Genomic DNA, 10,999 nt, shown 5'->3' on the forward strand with positions numbered 1-10,999 from the left:
CCAGAGGTAATCAAAGACATGGACACCTGGGAGGCAATAAGGAAAGTCGAGAAGGGATGGAAGGTGTCGCTGTGCTAGGAAGGGATTGGGTGAAGGGGAGTGTGCAGGAATATGGTTCAGTCAAGATGCAGCAGGAGCAATCTACGTGGGAAGAAAAAGGGTGATGGAAAAGAGGAGGAAGAGAAAAATTCTGAGGATGGGGATGTTTTTCAGCAAGCTCTCATCCTCAAAAGTTGCCAGCTGCTGCAGATCCTTTGTATCCCCGGTTGCCAGGACAGGCACACAAGGAGGTCAGGATTGCAGGGGGTTTCTCTGTGCTGGGCAGCGGCAGGAGCGGGCGCAGAGGGGCGGCACCGGGAGCACGGGCTGGGGGCCTGTGGGGAGCTGCGGGGCCGGGCCGGGGCTGTGGGGCAGCCGGGGCTCAGCGCCGGGCGCTGCCTGAGCCCAGCACCCCCCGGCAATTGCAGGCCCGGCAGTGGCCCCCGGCCCCCAGGAGGCTGCGGGACGCCCCGGCCGCTGCCCGGCCCCGTGGAGCTGCCGGCCCTGCCCGCCGGGGGGGCCGCGTTTGGACACTGCGGCAGGACAGGCACCGGCTCTGGGATACGGGCTGGCCACGGCAGCCACAGCACAAGGAGCAGCACGAAGGAACAGCTGGGAAATGGGCATTGGACGTGCAAGCATCCAGATTCGCTTTTAAGCATTTCCCTTGGGTCACTGCAGAAAGGAATGATTTAGCAGAAAGCTCAGCAGCTGTCAGAGGATGAGCACCCCCAGGCACTGAGGGGGCTGCAGGAGGGGCAGAAGAAGCCCCTGGAGCACTTGGTCACAAAGGCACAGCAGGGGAATGCAAGAAGGGAGGAGGAAAAGGCCAAGGGGAAGGCAAAGGCCATGGCAGAGTTTCTACAGCCCCTCAGGGATGAACCCCAGGGCCCAAGGGGGCCCCAGCACCCAGGGGCTCTCACATCCTTACACCATCTTCAACCAGGTGCCCTCCTCACACTGACACCATTCAGTCCTTGATGGCAAAGATGCTTTCTGGGGATGCCCACTTACACAGGATGGTAAACTGGATTTTGCCTTTGAGTGGGAACAAGAGGTAGAAAAGAAAATGGGAAAGACATGGACGGTCCTTCTGCAGGGATGCACGGAAGCACCAGCCTTATTGGGGCAAGCCTTGCAGAAAATATCACAAGAATTTACCCCACCCCCAGGGATTGGGTTAATGCAGGATGGGGATGACTTGCTGCAATCAGGAGGACAAGAAGTGGTAGAAGAAGCCTCTGTGAAATGGCTGAATGTTCAGGCTAAATAGCATCTTTGAGTATTTGAAAAAGAAAAAGAGGAAATGGTGGAGAAAAGAGTTAAATATTCAGGAGGTAATTTGACTGAAGGTTTGTGGTGTATTGATCTAGAGAGGATCTGGGGAATCTCAGAAGCAATCCAGGACTGAAAAGGAGGTGCAAGAATTCTGAGGATTAATAGGATATTGCAGGACCTGGATTGGGGATTCCCTGTTCTAGCCAGAATATTGTATGACTTTTTAAAGCCCAATAGCTTCAATGTTGTACTATGGACAAGAGAAAAGAAAGAAAAGCTGAGAAAGTGAAAAATAACAAAACAACTGGTGCCCTAACTAAGGCTCTTCAAGTCTCAGAAATGAAATTTGAATTGTATGTGTGTTTTAAGAACATAGTATATTACATTATTGGCTTTTTCAAATAATTAAATGAATGCTCTATGTTGGAGAACTTTGCTGTATGAATATAGTTTTAGTTCTGCGATTAACAGAACTTATAAGTAGTAGTGATAAATATATTTTTTGGACTATAACATTTTGATGTAAAAAGCTTTTGTTCATGTAACTAACTCAGAGAATCGTAAAAAAGATAATCAGAAAATTATTCAGATTCTTGGATTATGGGACACCAGAATTCCAGGGAAGGAAAAATAATGATTTACAGGTTGGAGGGGAATGATTCTGAATAATGCATGAAGGTCTATGAATATGCAACATGTTGCTGCATTTAGGAAGTGTTTTCTGAGTTGGTGTGTGCCCTTGGCTGAAGGCCAAGCATCCGGCCATTATAACCCTGGGCCAGAGCCAGGGCAGATATTCAATTATCTCCCTTGGAATTGATCTTTGCAATTCCTTACCCTGGGAATTCTCCACCTAGTGCGGGCTGGAGATAAGGGATGGATATTTCAAGCAGTCTGTGGCCAGAATCCTGTCTCTTGTGAAATCTCTGCCACAGGAAGCTGGGCTGGCACAGAGCCTGCCTTGGCACTTTGCTGTTCACAGCATCCACCCAGGACTCTGCCTCTCAATTACACTCACACACTGGGCTGTCCGGGATTCCATTGTTGGAAAGTATACCAAATTTAAAATTTTTTACATTTCATTTTACTAGTCAGGCTCGGTTTGCCTTTCTCTCAGGAAAGAAATTTTAAAAGGTTTTTTTAAGGGATGTGGCACCACTCAACAGAGATGAGTTTAACATCTCAACAGACTGGGAATAGCCCAAAAGATACCAACAAAGAGAACGACATTCAACAAAACATCAAGGAAACATCAGCAAACATCAAGGAACACCCACCCCAGACACTGCCCCTGGCCCAGATGGAGACACCTGGTCTGGAAAAGACTGAGAAGGAAATCCAGGAATGCGGATCTAATTAACATCAGAAGAGGAGAAATCCATTTGCAATAGGAAACCAAACACTAAGAACTACACAACTTTGAAGCAATGAACACTAAACCAATGAATTTCATTGGGTTCGGACAGTAAAAAGGTTAGGAAAAATCTAGTAAAATTCACATCTCATGGAATGATTTTCTCTGCACACCCGGGCTATGTGTGGATGAAATTGTTTCTGTTGCTCATCCTGACCAGGATCAAGTAATGCCTTAACTCTCTAACACTAAAGATATTGTTGGGGAGATTTTTATGGTCCCTGCAGTTTCAGTGACAAGATTACACCATGAGAAAAAATTTTCACATTAATCCTATTTTAGATTGTCAGTTAGGTTTGGGCCAGGGGTGTGACAAGCAATTTTACTCCTAGGAGAAGAGGCAGAAAAGACTTGATGGCATTGGAATATTTTTCTATATATTTGTGGTGGCTCTTAATGACGGGAGAATATCGGAATGGATCTTTAGAAGCTCACCTTTAAGTTGCATTTTGCAAACCTAGAAGAGTATTAATGGTGAGGCTTTAACGCATAAACTGTTAATAAAAAAGCGTTAAAAAAATAATAAAGAAAAATAAAGCAGGTTGTGAGGGTGGACGTGTGAATCACCTAAAGGCTGCTCTGGAAGAAAATCCTAGTTCCAGGCAGCCAGGAGAGGAGTTTTAGAAATGCAAATTAACATTGCTCTGGAGAAGTGTGGACAATGCCCAAGGGCCTTCTTGCCAGGGGGAGGAATTTCCCTGAGTCCATCTGCCCCTCACCCCCAGCTCTGCCTGCTTGCACAGATGGAATTTGCACAACTAAAGGCAGAGCCCATAGTGAGGATATCTGAGTGCAACAGAAACTGGTTAAGCTGCAAAGGGAAATAGCAAACGGAGAATATTGGGAAAACTTCATGAAAAAAAAGTGTGGGGGGAAATCATCCCTCTCCCCAAAGCAATGAGGTGTTTTTGCTAGTCCAGAGAAATCACTTGGGAATCCAAACATTTGATGATTTAATCAGAGAAAAGTGGTCAATTCGTGCAGCCCTGGCTGGAAAGAGCACCCAAAAAAGGGAAAAATATGAACGGCCACCAGAACAAATTCTACAACACCATGGAAAAACCCCTGGGAACCCTAACGAATTCATATCAGAAGACAGAAAACCCATCCATAATTTGAGTGGCATAATTAGGTTAAAAAGTGTCCTTGAAATAATAACCAAGCAGACAGCTCCAGCTCCTGACCTTCCTGCTGACCAAGCCGCTGAAATGAGGAACGAGACATTTCACCATGGGATGGAATCAGATTATCTACTTACAGAAGAAGGAGGAGTTTGTGGAAAATTAAATGATGCAAACGGCGGTTTGCAAACAGATGATAACCGAAAAGTGGTGAAAGAGATAACAAAGGAAATAAGAAAGTAGCTCATGTACCAGTGCAAAGAGGGAGAGGATGGGAATGGGACACGTTTTCGGGGTTCCCTGGTAGACCATGGCTTAAACGAATGCTGCTCCTCCTCTGACGTGCTGCAGCAACTCTCAGCTTTTTACCATGCACGACACCTTGCGCCAAAGAGGATGCAGGAACAGAGATTGAGTCAATGGTAATTAAAAGTTTGTAAAGGAAATTCTTGAGAGAATGAGATAAGGACGGATTGAAAGCAGTAACATTAATATGGTAGTAGGAGTGCATATTAAGAGGGACATGCAGTAGGAGGATCGGGAAGTCTGAACCTTCCAAGTACCTCAGCCAGTAAGGAAGGGGAGAGGGAGATGCCAAGGGAAAATGAGGATAAAAAGGAGGCTGCGTTTTAGAGACCGCATGGCAAATGCCGCATGGCCTCTCTCTTTGTTCATCAATAAAGTCACTTTTACAGGACTCCTCTGTCTCCTGCGGGCACACAAACCTCTGGCCACGGGAATTTTCCCGCACAGCCCCGGGCACAGGGCAGACACCTCTGTGCCACCCACAGCAACCGGGACGAGCCAGCGCTGCTCCGGCACCGGCTCCTGCCGAGACCCCAGCGGGAAGGAGACCGCGGGCAGCCGCTCCCGCAGCGCCCTCAGCCCAGCGCAAACACGGGCCGGCACCGGCACAACCAACCCGCCAGAGCCCCCTGCCGCCCCCTCGGCCCGCAGCGAGCCCCGAGCCCCCGCACAACCGAGCGCGGCTCCCACCTGCGCTGGGGCCGCCTCCGAGCTCCGCCGCCGCCTCCCCGGGCTCCGGCCGCTGTCGCCGCTGCCGGGCCCGCACAGACGCTGCCACAATGGCGCCTTTGCTGCTCTGCCCAATCAGCGCGCGACAACCAGGAGTGCCATTGGCACAATCAGCCAATGGCAGCGAGGGCCGGGCTCTGCACACGGCCCAGCCTCGGCCCGCGCTCTCAGGGCCCCCCGGGCTGTGGGAGGGCAAAGGCGGAGATGAGGAACAGCCCTGGAGCGGGCCCGGGCCCGAGCCGCCATTGGCCTGGAAACACAAACAAAGTTCTCCGCAGCTCCCGGCACGCCTTTCCCAGCCCTGTGTGTTCGCTGCCTCCGGCTCAGCGGGAATCCCTGGACCCTCACTGCTGCTACCCCCTAATTAGGCGCGTCTGTGCTTGGCTTTGATTTCCCCCAGAAAGGGAAAACTGCCCCAAACCCCAGTGGATGAGTGGGGGAGGGGAGAGATTTCTGGCAGAAAACTCCAAAAACTCAAAGCAGGACAATGAGAAGTAAATGAAGACCCTTCAAACCAGGTTTCCCCCATTGTTCCCTCCTACCCCAGCAGTGTAGGGTGTGAGAAACAACGCTCACTTTTTTAAAAATTTCAGAGGTTTATTAAAGCTTACCATAAAAATACAAGAAAAGACTAGAATGAGAAAAATCAGCCCTGGGAGCACAGGACTAAACCCCAACGTGCTCCCCTACAGAATTGAGAGGAATGTTGAATTTGTCTTTTACAAATGAGTTGTGGATCAGCCTGTAGATAAGGCTAGCACTGAGAGATAAAAGAAACAATGGGATGGATTCCACTGATTGATGAATGGAAAGAGATATTTGCCTTTACAAACAAACTGTAGGGCTGCTGATAAATGGAATTGGATATCGAAAGATGAAAGAAGCAACGGGGGGAAAACTATGAATTCCATAAGAATTAAAAATTAAAAGGGAGGGTTATATATTAGAGGGGAATTTCAGGTATCAGGCGTTCCGGGAAGTCTGTGCCTCTCAAGTACCTCAGCCAATGGGGAAAGAGAGAGGGAAATGCGGCCGGGAAAATAGGATAAAAAGGAGGCTGCGTCCTCCGAAAATTTGAGAGATCCCAGGGGAATGTCCCATGGCCTCTCCCTTTATTGGAATAAAGCAAAAAGGACTCCTCTGTCTCCTTTTTGGACATAAACCTCTGGTATTTGTGGATTAATTTTCCTGACAAGTCCCTGCTAAAAGCAGGTCTTTTAGAGCCGTGTGTGTCTCCCTGTAACACTCCTATCCTGCCGGTTAAGAAACCAGATGGAACCTACAGAATGGTGCAGGATTTAAGAATAATAAATGAGATTGTCAAACCAAGGCATCCCACAGTTCCAGATCCATACACAATCCTGAATCAAATCCCTTCTTCACATCAATATTATTCTGTACTGGATTTGAAGGATGCTTTCTGGGGGTGTCCAATCACAGAAGATAGTAAACAGTATTTTGCTTTTGAGTGGGAACAGGAGGAAGGAGAGCAAATGATAAAACAACAATTGCCATGGACAGTACTCCCTCAAGGATATACAGTCACCAGTTCTGTTTGGGCAAGCTTTGCAGAAAATATTAAGAGAGTTTACTCCACCCTTAGGAGTCAAGTTGTTGCAGTATGTAAATGATTTACTCTTATCAGGGGAACAGGAAAAGGTGGTTGAAGAGGCTACTGTAAAGCTGCTTAATTTTCTTGCAAAAAAGGGACTTAGAGTATCCAAAAAGAAAGCACAGTTAGTAGAAAAGAAGGTCAAATATTTGGGACACATTCTGTCCGAAGGGTTATGGTGTATTGATCCAGAAAGGATACAAGGGATTTTACAGGTACCATTACCCCAGACTAAAAAGGAGTTACGGCAGTTTTTAGGGTTGGTGGGGTACTGCAGAGCATGGATCGAGGATTTTTCTGTGGTGGCCAGACCTTTATATAACTTTTTAACCCAAAACAGTCCTAATGTCGTGGTATGGACACCAGAAGGAGAGAAAAGCTTTAAGAAATTAAAAAAACCAAATTGGTTAAGGCCCCAGTCTTAGCTCTTCCAAATGCAGAAAAAGAATTTCAGCTATATGTGGATGTCAAACAGGGTCATGCTAAAGGAATTTTGGTGCAAGAGCATGGGGGAACACGGAGGCCTGTTGCCTGTTTTTCTAAGTTGTTAGACCCGGTGGCCAGAGGCGGCCCCATTGTCTGCAGAACTGTGCAGCCACAGCTCTGATGGTGGCTGAGGCCCGAAAGCTGACAAGGGGAGGGGATCTCATTGTTAAAGTCCCACATCAGATTAAAGCTTTGTTAACTGAGAGAGCCTCTAAGTGGATGACGAGTGCTCGATTATTACAGTAGGAATCTTGTTTAATGGAACAGGAGGATTTAAAATTCAACAGTGGAGAAGATTTTAATCCAGCCTCTTATTTAAATGACCCTGGAGAAAAGGGGGGCCAGGAAGAAATCCATGATGGTATCCAGGTTATAGACCTCCAGACACGGGCTAGGGAAGATCTACGGGATATTCCCTGGCCTGAGGGAGAGAATGTGTTCATTGATGGGTCCTCCAAGGTGGTAGAAGGGAAACGATTTACAGGATACTCTATCGTGAATGGGAAGCAATTAAAGGAAGGGGGGAGGTTACCACACACCTGGTCAGCTCAGACAGCAGAGCTGTACGGGCTTGTGAGAGCCTGTGAATTATACCAGGACAAGACAGTAAATATCTTTACTGATTCTAAATATGCATATGGGGTGATACATGCATTTGGAAAACTATGGAAAGAAAGAGGTTTATTAAGCTGCAGAGGAAAGACATTAGCTCACGAGAACTTAATCTCTCGCCTATTGGAGGCAGTGAATTTACCAAAAAAGGTGGCGATAATCCACGTTAAGGGGCATCAGGCAGGATGGTCGGAGGAGGCAATAGGAAACCGACTGGCTGATGAAGAAGCTCGGAAAGCTGCATTGTTGCCAGAAGTCTCTAAGATCCTGCCTTTGCTCCCAGTAACTGCACCGCTGCCAGAGAAACTCTCTTTTCCACCAGAGGAACTTGAGATAATTAAAAAGAGTGGGGCAGAGAAAAGAGAAAATAATTGGTTTACAAGGGATGGTAAGCAGTGGATACCAAAAGCTCTAGCCTTACAATTGTTAAAACAACTTCATGAAGGGAGTCATTGGGGCTCCCGAGGACTGGCAGAAGCCTTCCTCAAAATGAACACTGCTGTTGGTCTCTTTAGCCTGGCAAAGCGAGCCACTGAAGGCTGTTTGACTTGTGCTAAAACCAACAACAAAGTTACAAAGAAACTGGCCAGGGGAGGGAGGCGTTGGGCAGTATGTCCCTTCCAGAGATGCCAGGTGGATTTTACTGAAATGCCTCGAGTGACAAGATTTAAATATATTCTGGTAATAGTATGTCAATTAACCGGGTGGCCAGAAGCATTTCCAACTGTGTCAGCAACAGGATCAGTTGTTAAAGTATTTTTGGAACAAATAATTCCAAGATATGGGATGGTGGAAGCAATAGATTCAAATAGGGAAACTCATTTTACAGGAAAAATTCTTCAAGGAGTTATGACTGCTTTAGGGATACAGTGGAACCTCCATACCCCCTGGCACCCACAGAGTTCGGGTCAGGTTGAGAGGATGAATGGAGAAATAAAGAAACATCTCCTGGAGCTGGTGATAGAAACTAAAATGCCATGGGTATGGCTCCTGCCCCTGGCTTTAGCAAGAATAAGAGCCAGACCCAGGGGAAATATTCAATTATCTCCCTTTCAATTGATGTTTGGAATTCTTCAGCCTTGTAATTCTCAGCCTAGTGGGGGGATAGAGATAAGTGATGTGTATTTAAAACAATATGTGGCTCGGATACTGTCTCTTGTGAAATCTCTTCGACAGGAAGCTCAGCTGGCACAGACCCTGCCTTTGGACTTTGCTGTTCACAACATCCAACCGGGACACTGGGTCCTGGTTAAGGAGTGGGAAGAAGCACCACTGGTGGCCAAGTGGCGTGGACCTTTCCAGGTGTTGCTGAGCACAGACACAGCCGTCAAGACAGCTGAACACGGCTGGACCCATCACACTCGGGCCAAGGTCTCTGCAGCCCCAGAGATTTGGACATCTCAGCTGGAGGAGAAGGACGGGAAGCCGCGACTGACACTCGGCAGGAGGGGACTGGAGCAGCAGCCAGGGCGTCGACATCGGGGGAAGCCTCGTGTGCCCACCCACAGAGTGCCTGCTGAAATAGTCTGTGTGGGCATCCCTCCTCTCAGATCTCCAGGCACTGGGGGCCAACCCTTGCTGTCATTGTTTTCTTTATGTTAAGCTGTTTCTGTGCCTTCACTCGCCACAGGTGGTGTGGAAGACAATGTGAAAGTAAAAAATTAAGTTAGGAGATTAGATTACACAATCAGAATGTTTCTCTTAATAATGTTACCTTTATATTATTGGTTAGGTTGGGGCCAAGAATGGGAAAATAATTTTTGACCTTAGGAGAAGAAGTAGCAAAAACCTTTAACTTTAGCAATTGTTGGGTCTGTGGAGGGCCAGGGGGATCTGAAAACTGGCCATGGGTGGCCAGCCCAGTAAAACCTAAATAGTAGATTAGCACCCTGAGTGAGGTCCGTAATGGAACAGGAGTTTGGGATGAAGAAGGAAGTCCATGGCTGCTTCATTCTTCTGAAAGAGGCACTTAGGACAAGAAGCATATACATGGGAAAAAGCGTTTGTGACTGGACTTTATCTTTGGGTTTAGATTGTTGGACCCCCAACTGCCTTCCTTATGATTGTTCCAGATATCAAGGCAGATGGAATCAAACACATGTTAAGCTCACAAATGGTAGCTGGGTAAAGTGCTCCTACCATAATTACCAGAAAGATTTAAAAGGCTGTAAAGCAGTGGGGAAGGATAAGTTTTTTGACCCCTTATTTTTAAGCTGCCCCCGAGATAATTCCACAAGTAGGACACATGTTATCCGTGACTACCAATGGAAATGGCAACATCGAAATGGAACTCGAACCCTTTTTAATAGGTTCTGGTCCAAATCTAACAAAACAGATCTGGGATGAAACTGCAGGTGGAAACCTCATGTGGGAGCTTGGAAATGCAACTACTGTGATTCTTATGGTGGGGCAACCATTGTTGGGGGACCACTGGGCCCAGGGAGTAAGCTGTATTTTGACTCTCCAATTGACCATGAACATTGGGAAGGTCCCTTTGTCAATGGGACCTGGGCTTTAAAGGGGCATTACTGGATTTGTGGCCAACATGCACATCACAGGTTACCCCCAAACTGGTCAGGAATATGTTATGTGGGGTATATCAGACACTGCTCTTTCTGCTACCACAGGTTCAGGGAAATCACTTAGGAATCAAGGTACATGATGATCTAATTAGAGAAAAGCAGTCAATTGATGTGTCCCTGGCTGGAGGGAGCACCCAAAGATGGGGTGAAGATGAATGGCCACCTGAACGAATCATACAACACTATGGACCAGCCACTTGGAATCCTAATGAATTCATATCAGGTGCCAGAGAACCCATTTATAATCTAAACCGGATAATTAGGTTACAAGCTGTCTTTGAAATAGTAAGTAACCAGACAGCTACAGCTCTTGACCTTCTTGCTGACCAGTCTACTCAGATGAGAACTGCAATATTTCAACACCGGATGGTATTAGACTATTTATTAGCAGAAGAAGGGGGAGTGTGTGGCAAATTTAATGACTCAAACTGCTGTTTGCAAATAGAGGACAATGGAAAGGTGGTGAAGCAAATAGCAAAAGGAATAAGAAAATTAGCTCATGTGCCAGTCCAAACATGGAAACGATGGGAATGGGACATGTTTTCTTGGCTACCTGGTGGACTATGGGTTAAACAACTACTTTTTTTCCTCTTATGTGCTGTAGCAACTCTAATCTTTTTGCCAGGCATGTTCCCTTGCTTAGTACAACTTATTCAACATGTGATCAAAGGGATGCAGGTAAGAGCCACGCCTACTGATCCAGAGATGGTTACAAAAGGACAGAAATTGATGTCACTCCAAATAATTACAAAAATAATTACAAAATAATTACAAAACCAAAAAAGACTCAGGAACAAAAAAAATTAAGTCAATGATAGCT

This window comes from Sturnus vulgaris, unplaced genomic scaffold (genome assembly GCF_052056855.1).
Source record: "Sturnus vulgaris isolate bStuVul1 unplaced genomic scaffold, bStuVul1.hap1 Scaffold_194, whole genome shotgun sequence".
Taxonomy (NCBI): domain Eukaryota; kingdom Metazoa; phylum Chordata; class Aves; order Passeriformes; family Sturnidae; genus Sturnus; species Sturnus vulgaris.